The sequence below is a fragment of the Globicephala melas genome, chromosome 11 (genome assembly GCF_963455315.2).
Source record: "Globicephala melas chromosome 11, mGloMel1.2, whole genome shotgun sequence".
Classification (NCBI taxonomy): domain Eukaryota; kingdom Metazoa; phylum Chordata; class Mammalia; order Artiodactyla; family Delphinidae; genus Globicephala; species Globicephala melas.
Window position 1 is genome coordinate 14,779,917 of NC_083324.2, and position 12,997 is coordinate 14,792,913.

Below are 12,997 nucleotides of genomic sequence, written 5' to 3' on the forward strand. Positions count from 1 at the left end.
TGTATATATGTCAATCCCAATCTCCCAGTTCATCCCAGCCCCCCTTCCCCTCCCCGTGTCCACATGTCCATTCTCTACATCTGTGTCCTTATTCCTGCCCTGCAAATAGGTTTATCTGTACCATTTTTCTAGATTCCACATATGTTCATTGCAGCAGTACTCACAATAGCCAGGACATGGAAGCAACCTAAATATCCACTGACAGATGAATGCATAAAGAAGATGTGACACATATATACAATGGAATATTACTCAGCCTTAAAAAGAAATGAAATTGGGTCATTTGTAGAGACGTGGATGGACCTAGAGTCTGTCATACAGAGTGAAGTAAGTCAGAGAAAAACAAATATATTAACACACATATGTGGAATGTAGTTGGGCTTTTTTAACCCAATGTGGCTCTGCTTTCTGATAGGGTAGCTTAGTGCATTTGCATTTAGTGTGGTATCTGGCATTCGTATTGGAGTCTCTTTCTTTCTTCTCAGTCTGGCTGAGGCATGGAGTTGGGAGTCTTTCTGTGTGCAGATATTTGCCACAGGCGCCCACATGGTCTGGGAGACATTGAGACGTACATTTCAGGTTCTACCCAGCTCAGTAGGACAGCCTCATTCGACAGGACCCCCGACATTAGGCACAGGCTGATGGGTGTAATGCATGTCTCAATTCTGCCACAGAATTCCTTCAGCAGTTAAGTCAACTTCAGGGAACTATGAGACGGGGCTGTTTTTTCCCTCACGGCCTCAGGGAGCATTTCCCTTCATGCTGCTATTTCCTCTTCTCTCTTGGTACCAAAGGAAAACAAACAAACAAACAAAAACAACAAAAAACACAGTGTTCGTCTTCATCCCAACACTTCCCAGTAGAATACATAGGCTCCTCTCACCTGCCGACTCTTGAAGTGCGTCTCCCAAATTTTATAAGCTTCAAGCCCCACAAAATCTTGATCTATTTCTTCCTCTTGAAAACATGCCTATTAACTATAAATGATATATAGTTGCCTTATTGTGAAGAAACCTCTAATGACATCCTTTCTCTAAAGGAATTAAAAGAAAGGTTACTTTATTGAACTAATGCAATTATTTAAAGATATATGATATGCCAACATAGAGGTGTTGTTTTCTTGATGTTATTGTTTTGTTTCCTTTATTTTCTATTCAGATACTTCGGTATGCACAACTGTTCTAAATAACCCTTGTTTAAAAATGTGTATATTTAATGAGATATTTTCCCCTGCCCATGATAGCCATTTCTCCTAATATTACCAAAATGCAAACAATTTTTTATAATTTCCTGAGGGCTTCCCATGGGCCAGACACTAACTCTAAAATCTCGCTTAACCCTTACGACGACCCTATGATGTAGTTACTATCACCTTTGCTATACTGGCACCTGAGATTTGGAAAGATTAAACAGCATGCCAAGATCATACAAATTGTAAAAGGCCAAACAGGAATTTGAACACAGGTCCATTACCCTCAACATCTGTCTCCTGAACCTCTCTGCTAGGAGCTCTTTGCTGTATACAATGGCATATCTAATGGAAGGCAAAAATAACTGTTATAATTTTTATGGTTATTTCACTCTTAAAGACATAAAATAAAAGGTTTCTCTTGAACACAATTGTTTAAGCTATGACTGCACAGACTTTGACAATTAACTAGATAATTAAGCCCTATATTATTTATAGAACAGCTGATTTCTCATGAAAATAGTATGAATCTAAATATTTGGCTCAACTCTCCACAGTGCTTTGAAAAGGATAGAAGTATTAAATGGTCCCAAGAAATGTAAACTATAATTTTTCCCTTACCATTTTCTTTTCCTTTTTGGTGTGAGAGAGGTAGGGATTAGAGTGCTATGAAGGGAAGTTCAGTACACATACCATATTTACTTTCCCTCAGAAAAGAGCACATTGAAGGAAGGATGATAACAGTTTTCTTAGTCTTTTGCCCCAACACAAAATTGTTTTTTCTCTTTATACCATATATGTATAATTTTACAGATATTCAAAAATTCACTTCCCTTTGGGAAAAAAAAGGGAACACTTTTTTGCCTGGAAATGTATCGCTTTTCAAAGGGAAGATAGTCAGGGAAATGAATATATTCTTCTACCACATAGTAAGAAAAGATATATTTTAGAAGAAGTATGTTCCAATAATTCAGTTCAAACACCTTGCATATGTTCATATAAATATAGAAGAATTTTTACACAATGATAACTTACAACAGGGAGTAGGTAAGACCTGGTATCTTGTGACATGAATTATTTTGCTTCAACCAGAGAAGGACACTGAGAAATTGTTCCATGGAACTGCCTGCCACCTGCTGCTTCCAACACTGAATTTTAATGAGCACAATTGCTCTGCAAGGCTCACTATTTTAGGAGTATTATTTACCATGAGGCCCACTATGATTTTTCTAAATTATAGAGTAAATTGCTTGGGCCCCAGTGAAAATAAAGTATTTCATTAATGCAGCTCCTCTTCTAGTCTAATCTTTTTAACCCTGAAGATTGAGACATTTTCCATGCATAATAATTATGAATGTGTCCTATTTCATAGACACAGTGAAGAGGTCACAGCACATAAACTCTAAAATCTGGAGCTTAGCTGCTTAAACAACTGTTCTGGCATCCCCATTCTTGTCCTTCATTTATGCAATATACAAACTACTACACTGAGTTTTAATGGTGATTAGACATAGAAAACATGAGTTTCATCAGAGTTTCCATCAAGTGGAATTTACTTATTGGCCCACTGGCATCATTACCAGAAATACTGCACAGGTTTTTCTTTCACTGACAATGCAATGGTATTTCTTTCATAATCATGTGGTAGATTGGTTTATTACCTTCAAGTCTTTATCCTTCCCTGTGTATACACAATTGCTATTGCTTCATTGTAGGTGGAGTATACTTCCCTGTCCCTCGATTTTTGGACTTGACATGTGGCTTGCTTTGACCAATAGCATATGAATATAAGTCACAGTGTGCTGGCTATAGGCCTACGTTTTAAGTAAATCCATGTGTTTCTGTTCACCTTCTTGTTCCTTTGGTGTTACTATAGAAAAAACATGTTGGCTAGCCTGCAGTCCAAGGAGAATGAAAGATACTTGGAGCAGAGCTACTTCAGCTGATTCACAGACTTGGGTAAGTGCAGCCCAGATGGGCTGAACCTCAGCTATCTTGTAAACACAAGCAATAAAATCAATTTTTATTATTTTAAGACACTAAATTTTGGGGTGATTTGTCATGCAACAATAACTAGCCAACATAGATATTATCACTCCTTGAGCCTAAGTCAACATAGTCTGGATTCCTTTTAGAGCAGAGCCTGAGATAAGGACTTTTTGTCTTTTGTCATAGATGAGTGATTTATTTGAAAATGTGATCTCAGAGAAGTGAGGGACAAAGAGAATTAAAAAGGGAGCAAAAAAATCCAATACAGGATGTATCGTTGAGTTTTCCATCACTCAGTATGAATGGTTGTTCAATAATATGGGAACATCTAAGAAGTTTATCATATCCAGTGCCTCTCTGGGCTATCCACCTAGATTAAACATTAGAGAAGCATATATCTATTGGCTGCCATCCCCAGTGGTAACATGATCATATACTTCATTATGTAAAACAGGACAATTATAACAGTAAAAAGAGAAAGTATTAATAGTAATGCTGGCACAACTGGTATAACTCAAATCTATCCTGGACCATTGAGGACATGTGATCACCCTACATATTGGTCCAAGATTGTCCTAGGAGACATTAACTTTTCTACACATCCATGGTACAAATACATGAGTGCCAATCAGGTTTGTATGCTCACTCAATACCATGGAATCAGAAAAACTGCTGAATGGGAAACAAGAGTTATGAGAGATAAAATTTGTCAGGTAACATCTGTGTTAGATGAAACATTGCCTTGAATATTTGGTCAGACTGAGAAGATTTGAAATTGTGCAGAAAAAGGCATTGAATTTAGTTCCCACTTTGCCATACTCAGATCTATTCAAAACCTTCATTAAGTCCAATCAGTAAGAGTCAACTTCTGGATTGAGCCAGAGAATTGCAGAAATTCTCTGCAATGACTTAAAAACAAGAGGCTTAGAGAAAAATAGCTATAGCCCCACTGAAGCTAGACTTGGGATGGTAACTGATAACTATCATCTCATTTCTTTACTACGAAATCTAGATTTTCTTACCCTCAGCTAGGAATTTGGCTGTCCTTGACTCTCTGTTTAGGTAACCCAGACGTACTTCCCTGGGGAGATTATACCTTTAGACCTCTTGCCCTAGTGAGACTACATTGGCACACTTCCCAACTATTATTTTACAATAAAACTCAAGAGATAATCCAGTGTATAGTCAGCATTACAGATGTTCTCCTCCAAGACCCCACTCTGTAGCAGAAACTGTTGCTCCTAATGGTATTAAGGGTTAGCTAGTCCCAGCAATATAACAATTTCTTTCTTTTTCTTTGGGTCACTAGAATAAGATAATTAAAGAGAACAAGTAGATGTTATAGAATATTTATTGTCTCCTAGTAAAAGTTTTCTTCCATTAGGATTCAGAACCTCTAAATTAAGGCATCTGAAATTGCAGAGATAGGAGTACAAATTCTGCAAATGGGCAATTGGGAATGATGGTAAGAAAGACTAATTGTACTACTGCCCTTCATTTCATGGATCTACATATCCCACTCACGGTGGACATCACCATATATCAAATGCAGGTTTAGTGTATATATCACATCCCAGATGACTGGGCTCTAACTCTGCAAGGTATGTTCCTGGAACTGTCAACTTAGCTAAGTTTTGAACAGTTCACTCCATCATTACATTTGACTGGCTGCCCCTGAGTAAGAAGGGCATATAGAATGAATGTTGAAAATCCCATTTTCGTTCACCCATTGTCACTCATACTTTGACATAAAATGAATCCCTTCAGCTTAGGCAGTGATATATAGGATACCATAATGATAGATTAAGCATTCTGTAAGTTCTCAGATGGTGGTGCTAGCAGAGGAATTGAAGGCAGGGAAGGAAAATCTATATCCTGAGTAGCTTTCAATTCTGATAAGAATAAGTCACTGTTTCCTTCAGGTTGGATAATGTCCATTATAATCAACTTCCCATCAAGTGGGTGCCTGGATTCCTGAGGAATGGTGCCGTATTGAGGAGTCATGACTGGTCTCTACTGTGAGCAGACTAGGCAAGCAGCAGTGGCAGTAGCTAGTCATCTACACATTGAAGAAGGGCATGCTGTTGAATTTATGCCTATCTACATCCATGAGGCCGTGGCCACTCAGTTCTTGGGCTTACTGCACCAGAACTTGTGTGGCCAAGAAGAGAGAATGACTGGCATTCAAGATTAAGTTATTCTCTCCAGTTCACTGGTTGAGGGCCTCTTTGCAGTGGATGCCTTCTGGTGGACATGAATATAAAACACAAAGAAATACACAAATCATGCTTGCTACTATGTGTCTATCTCCAATGACTGTCCCTTGTTTCTGATTTACTATTCTTGTTCTTTCCAGACTCTCTACTGACTAGGCAAACCATTCATTATTGCTTAAGGGTCCATGTATATTCATAACTCAGGTCCCTTCTCCTTCCCTACAAAGAGAACAATAATTGGACTCTTCACTTCTCAGTCCTCCAGAAAGATTTCCATTTCCACTTTGTTTAGAGCCACCTTTGAAGTAGGATATAATGAGATAGTAGTCCATTTTTGGCTCACACCAATATCTCACAACAACTGAACTGTTATATAGGCTTGATATATGTTTTCCCTCTTCTTTTAGTTGGTCAGTATTTCCAGGTGCAAAATATGTCGGCTGAAAAACTCAGAAGGCCCACCAAGTGACGTGCCTCTTTATTAATGATAGGGGGTATATGGTGAAATAAATTGTCCTATCTTAGAAAGGATGTCTCAGGATGCCACAGATATTTGGACACCTAAAAATGTTAAAACAGCAGTCCCAGAGCCTTTGTGAGTTTACCTACCATCATATGGGATTTAGCATTTCTTATAATATGGCAGGTCTAATGGTAACAAACTTCCTTAGCTTTGTTTGTTTAGTCAAGTCTTTATCCCTCCTTTGTTTCTGAAGGACAGCCTACTGGCTAAAAAATTCTTCCTTGGCAGTTACTTTCTTTCAATATTCTGAATATGTCATTCCATTCTCATCTGGCCTGGAAAGTTTCTGTTGAGAAATCTGCCTATGGTCTTATGGTGGTACCCTTACATACAACTTCTCTCTTATCTCTTGCTGCTCTTAAAATTCATTTTTTTGCCTTTGACTTTTTTTTTTTTTTTTTTTTTGCGGTACGCGGGCCTCTCACTGTTGTGGCCTCTCCCGTTGCGGAGCGCAGGCTCCGGACGCGCAGGCCCAGCGGCCATGGCTCACAGGCCCAGCCGCTCCGCGGCATGTGGGATCTTCCCGGTTCGGGGCACGAACCCGTGTCCCCTGCATCGGCAGGCAGGCTCTCAACCACTGCACCACCAGGGAAGCCCTGCCTTTGACTTTTGAAAATTTAATTTTAATGTGTCTATGTGTAGTCCCTTCCAGGTTAAAACTATTTGGGATCTTTGGGATTCATGGATCAAGAAATCTATTTCTATCCCCAGGTTTGGAAAGTTTTCAGCCATTATTGCTTAAACATTCTTTCTGTCCCTTACTCTTTCTCTTTTCCTTCTGGAATTTCTGTAAGACGAATATTGTTTCTTTACATTGTGTCACCTAATTCCAGTAGGTTTCTTCACTCTGTCATTCTTTTTTTCTTTTTGCTCCTCTGACTGGGTGATTTCCAATGTCTTATCCTCTACGTCACTGATTCTTTCTTCTGCATGGTCAGATCTACTTCTGAAAATTTCTATTGAATTCTTCAGTTCAGTTATTGTATTTTCCAACTCTAGGATTTCTGTTTGTTTGTTTGATATTTGCTATTTCCTTGTCAAACTTGTTGTTTTGTTCATGCATTGTTTTCCTAATGGTTTTATCATCTGCTTGTGTTTGCTTGTAGTTCATTAAATGTCCTTAAGAGGATTATTCTGAATCTTAAATCACTCATCATTTTGTCAAATCTAGGAAGTACTTCTACACATTATGACATATAAAGGAGTACTAGCATTCTCTGTTCTGTCCAAATTTCTCCAACTCCTTTCTTCAGATGTGTTTTTCCTTTTAATTTGCCAATTGTGATAACCTTGTTTTTTGGTCCAGTAAATGTAATTAAGACGTGTGGGTTTTCTATCAATTGATTTGAAATTCTAAAAGCCATTAATCACATTTTAACTACAGATCTTCCTCAGCTTACAATGAGGTTACATCCTGAAAAATCTATCATTAAGTTAAAAATATCATAAGTTGGGGACTTACCTGGCAGTCCAGTGGTTAAGACTTTGCCTTCCAATGCAGGGGTTGCAGGTTCAGTCCCTGGTTGGGGAGCTAGGATCCCACATGCCTGGTGGCCAAAAAACCAAATCATAAAACAGAAGCAATATTGTAACAAATTCAATAAGGACTTCAGAAAAATACATTTAAGAAAATAAAAAATAAAATTAAAAAAATTTAAATAATAAGTTGAAAATGCATTTAATACACCTAATCTACTGAACGTCAGAGCTTAGTGTAGCCTACCTTAAATGTGCTCAGAACACTTATATTAACCTTCAGTTGGGCAAATTTATCTAACATAAAGACTATTTTATAACAAAGTATTGAATACCTCATATAATTTATTGAATACTGTACTGTAAGTGAAAACCAGGATACTGTAGTTGTATGGGGACACAATGGTTGTGTGTATATTGGTTGTTTACCCTCATGATTGTGTGGCTGAGTGGAAGATGCAGCTGCCACTGCCCAGCATCACGAGAGAGTATCATACCACGTTTTGCAGGGAAAAGATCAAAATTCGAAATTTGAACTATGGATTCTACTGAATGCATATTGCCTCTGCACCAGCGTAAAGCTGAAAAATTGTAAGTCAAACAATCATAAGTCAAGGACCATCTGTATTTTGGATTTCCTTTTCTTCCTTGTGGTTCCAATGTCCACTGCTTTTCAGCCACTCAATAAAAACTATTTCTGGGTTCATATTCAGATAAACTCCTTTATTTTCTGAACTCATCAATCGCTTAGGGTCATGCTACATTTTATTTTACTTTCTATTTGAAACTTGGATGCGCTTAAGTGTTTTTGTGATTTTATCTTTGCTTTTATTTGTTGGGAGAAAAAAAAGATTATTTTTTCAAGTACAACATACGACTACCATTTTCTAGCTTCTTATTAATTTTTTTCTTTTAACAGACTCCATTCCATTTTTTCTTTTTCTTTTTTTGGAAGAAATTCAACTTAGATCTTAGAATTTCCTTCACCTAGTTAGACCCTTTCTGACCATCCTGCAGCTAATTTTATAGCACTTTAAAGTTATTTTAATTTTTTCTTATGTTTCAAATCTTTCTCTCTCTTGGTTTTCAGCTTCCATTTTTCTGGCACATATCCATATGTATCCTGTGAGTCTTTTTGTCTGAGAAATATTTATTTGGGTGCTGGTTCTTTGGTATAGGATTTATACTCAAAATAGTTTTCTCACAAACTTTGAAAGCATTATCTTCTAGAAACTGGTTTTACTGATGCCAGTCGGATTCTTATTCTTAATATATTGCAGATTATCTTTTTTCTGAAAATTTTAGCACTTTCTTTTGTTTCTTACAGATCTTATAAAGGTATGTTTAGGTATATCATTTTTTAAAAGTTCCTTCCTTTGTCAGTTTTGATACTGTTAATCTCAAAATGTGTGTCTCTAATATGCTGGGTAATTTAATTTTATTATTTCTTGATAATTCCTTCCCCTCCCTTTATTCTGCTCTTTATTTCCAAAAAGTAAAATAGGTTGGTGTTGCATTTTTTTGATCTTATATTTATCATATCTTTTCTGTCTTAGTATCTATCTTCTTGATTCTTTTATCTTAATTATGTTTTTAATCTTCAAGTTTTTACACTCAATGTTTTTGTTTGTGTGTGTATTTAATTGTATTTTTAATATTCTAAATTTTAATAACTTTTATTTCATAATTTGACTTGATTGAGAAACCCTACCTCCTCTCTGAAAGCATTATTCCTTTTCTACATGGTTCTAAATATAGCATTTAATTCCTAATTCTAGAAAAATATCACTATGGAGTGAATTGTGCCCCCTTGTCCCCAAAATTTATAAGCTGAAGCCCTAACCCCAAAAGTGAAAGTGATAGTGACTGGAGATAGGGTCAAGAGGAGGTAATTAGAGTTAGGTGAGGTCATATGGGTAGGCCCTAATCTAATAGGACTGTGGCCCTAGAAGGAAAGGAAGACCTCTCCCTCTCTCTCTCTCTCTCTCTCTCTCTCTCTCTCTCTGCCAAAGCAGTGTCTGCAAGCCAAGAATAGAGGCTTCCCCAGAATCCAACCATGCTGGCACCCTGATCTTGCCCTTTCAGCCTCCAGAAGTGTGAGAAAATATATCTCTGTTGTTTAAGTCCCCTAGTCTATGGTGTTTTGTTGTGGTATCCTGAGCTACCTAACACAAATACTTATCTTATTTTTTTTTAAATCATGATAACCGCATATACCATTTATTTATTGATTTATAAAGCTAGGCTTCTCCTTATGAGTTTTTGGTTCTAGAGAGAAGGGGTACTATTTCTGTCTATATTTCCAACATGCAGTATACTACTTAGTGCTCACTAAAAAGAATTTTGTTGGATTGATTTTATTGCTCGAGCATGATGTGATAGTTTGTTTAGGTAAATCTCAGGAAGTGCTATAGTCAGGCGAGGCAAGTCTATGCCATGGTAATAAGTAAACCCGGAATTTCTCTGGCATAACATAACCCAAGCCCAGTGCAGGTTACATGGCTTTTGGCTGTCTTCCAGAGAGTAATTCAGAGACTAGGCTTCTTCTATCTCTCAACTTTTTCACCTCACCCTCCTTTGTTTATACCTGTGCTAAGGAGAGAAAAAGCTAGGGAAAATACATCCACGTATGTATGTCAAGACCAGAGGGACATACCAGCTCTGCTCATTCTCCACTGGAAGAATGAATCACTTGGTTCCTTCTAGATTCATGAGGCACAGGAAATGGATATTAGATAAACAATAACAGTTTATGCCAGATGCCTTCTATAATATGTTGAGAATTCTGTTTAATACCCTAAAATCATCTTGTCTACTTTCTGAATAACCTGCCAACAAATCTCCTGGATCAGTGGTTCACCAGCAGTAAGAAGAGCTTCTGATTTTATTTCCCTTTAAGTTAATTCTTACATAAGTTTTAGTATAATATATATCCTATAAAATTCTGTAAAATTATTTTTCTTATTTAATTAATCTAATGTATTAGTAAATTAAATCTAAAAATGGAAGAAATAGAGCAGTAACCATAAATGTCTATGTAATTGTGTAGTAAGAACAAGATAACTTTCAAACATCCCATGTAATTAATACCTTTCTTATCTGGTAGAAACATTATTATTAGAAAAATTCTATGATATTTGATTGCTTAATATAGCCAATACTATTGTTATTAACTTAGATAGTTTGAGTAGAGTTATTTGGAGAAATTAAACATAAGTTAAAAAAATTTACTGTAAAGGAAAAATACAAATTACTTCAAGGTAGTTTTCTAAATTAGTAGTTCACACTGATGGCATTTATTAGACAATTATTCCAAGTTCACTTTCAGTTATAATACTATTTAATTAATGATAAAAATCAATCTCTTATCAAATGAAAAAAAAATCCCTAAATTCAAGTTAAAATGATTGGTAGAAAGTAAACAAACTGATTATGAAAACTGGAGTTCAGGGAAAACTCCTCTAAAACTAAAATGTGTAAGCCAAGGTCTAAAGAACGGATAAGAGTTAATTGCATTGAAGGGAAACAAAAAACATGAGCAACACTGGAAACAGTAGGGACAAAGGTCTTGAATCGGAAAGGAAGCAATGAGTATTCAAAACATCAAAAGAAGGCAGGAGTGACTGAGAAGCAGTAAGAAGGGTGAGAGTGGGGCCGGCAAGGCTGGAATGGTTTCCCAATATTTGTCAGTCTCATTCGTTGCCAGATTAATACAGAGTAATTATTCTAAATTTATCATTCACTCACTCATTAAATTCATTCAATGAGCATCTTCTAGTTTTTCATTATGATATAGATTTCTGAGGGTAAAGAGACAAAGACCAGTTTTTGCTCATATGTTTGTTTGTTTTACCCCAAGGAGCTCACACTAACTCTTTTATACAACAGGCTCATTAATTTGCATGACTATAAAGTAGGTATTGTGAATTCTTGTCTACCACAATATTTCCTTCCTGCTGACTGCCATGATGTCAGAGTGGCTCTCAGATTGCTGCTTTGCAGAAACCTTGCCTTATAACCACCTTCCATGTGTACTTATTGAACACTTACTGTGTCCCAGAGCTGCCTTTATTGCTCACACTTTTGTACTTCCTTCTTCTTTGGACAAACATAGGCCAAGCCTGCACGATATCCAGTGAAATAGAAATGTGGCCAACAATTTTGTGCATGTATCTGAGATCTGTCTTTCTCTGGAGCCATTTCTTTTCTGCTATGCAGCAACAGATTTGAACATTTTTTAGCCTTACCATGATATCTCAGACCAAGGAAATAAAAGGTTCAAATCAATATTTGAAGCTTATCTGTAATGGAATTGCAAGCTCTTTAACAAGACAACTCACTGTCAAGACTGATGAGAGATAATTGGGTGTTTGGAGAAAATATGTGGGAAGGGTTAAACTCTGAAGTTATTTCAGAGCCTATATTTTTCTGACTAGTTTCAAATGAATGATCATGTGTAAATTATAAACCATAATGCAATTGTACCATCTTAAGCTGTCCTCAATATCTTTATAGAAGCTTTGTAGCCAGTCAGTCTCCAATTTTTTCACAGCAGGTATTTTGCAACTTTTTCTTTTAACAATCTGTAGATTAGAATAGGTTGGTTTGTAAAGTCCAGATTTTTTTTTCTTTTTTAGTGGTTGCTGTTGTTACTGCAACTTGACTGAATCCTCTTACATTGATTTCTCAAGTGGAGAAAAACCTGAAAAAAAAGAAAACAAAAATGACATTTTCGATGTTGTACTTCCTGAGTTTGCTAAATGGTCACTTAAATTACTTTCTTTCTGAACATGGTAGTGTAGAGAAGTCTGTCACGTTATATATTCACCAATAAACCAGTTGTCCTGGGTGCCACGGAATGGCTAATACCATGAATGTAAACCCCATTCCATATTTATTCAATTATCATTAGTTATCATTTTCCTGGAAGAAAGTCTGAGGTGGGAATTTTTATTCAGGTAATTTATAGGCTAAGTGCTCTCTGGGTAAAGCAAGTGAGGAAAGCAGGATAGGGCAGAGGAAAAAAGCTAAGTAGCTGTAAACAAATGCCAGGGTGTCTCAGTGAAAGCTCTAGAGCATAGATTGCACCACAGAGTTGATTCCACTTTGTGGCAAGAAAAACAGCCTCTATACCCTCACGGAAATAAGTCTTGGCTGTGGGCTTTGAAAGAGTGTGGGTGGAGAGCCGTACACTCCCCCAGTCACCACAGATCCAATTAACTGAGGGTACTTCTCTGGAAAAAAAAAGGCATCATAAAACTTCAGCACCCCATTCTCACAGCAGCTGATGGCCTCATGCCCAGGTCTGGAGAAGTGACCGGGGCCAGGCAGCAACAGCATCCACTACAGAAGCCTGTCCTTGGGTCACCACATGACAGCAGATTTTTAACCTAACCACACAAAGTGATTACTCTGTCTTATAAGATCATCAGAGGATGAAAAGAAACCCTTAATAAGTATCCCTTACAAACGTAAGTAAACAAGTATACATTTACAAGGAAACAAAAAGTTACCACTAGTATTTTTCAGAAATTCTAAAAGAAACTCCTTTGAACTCTCACTAACAATATCAAATTTTGGCACTTAGAATTGGTATGATTGTTT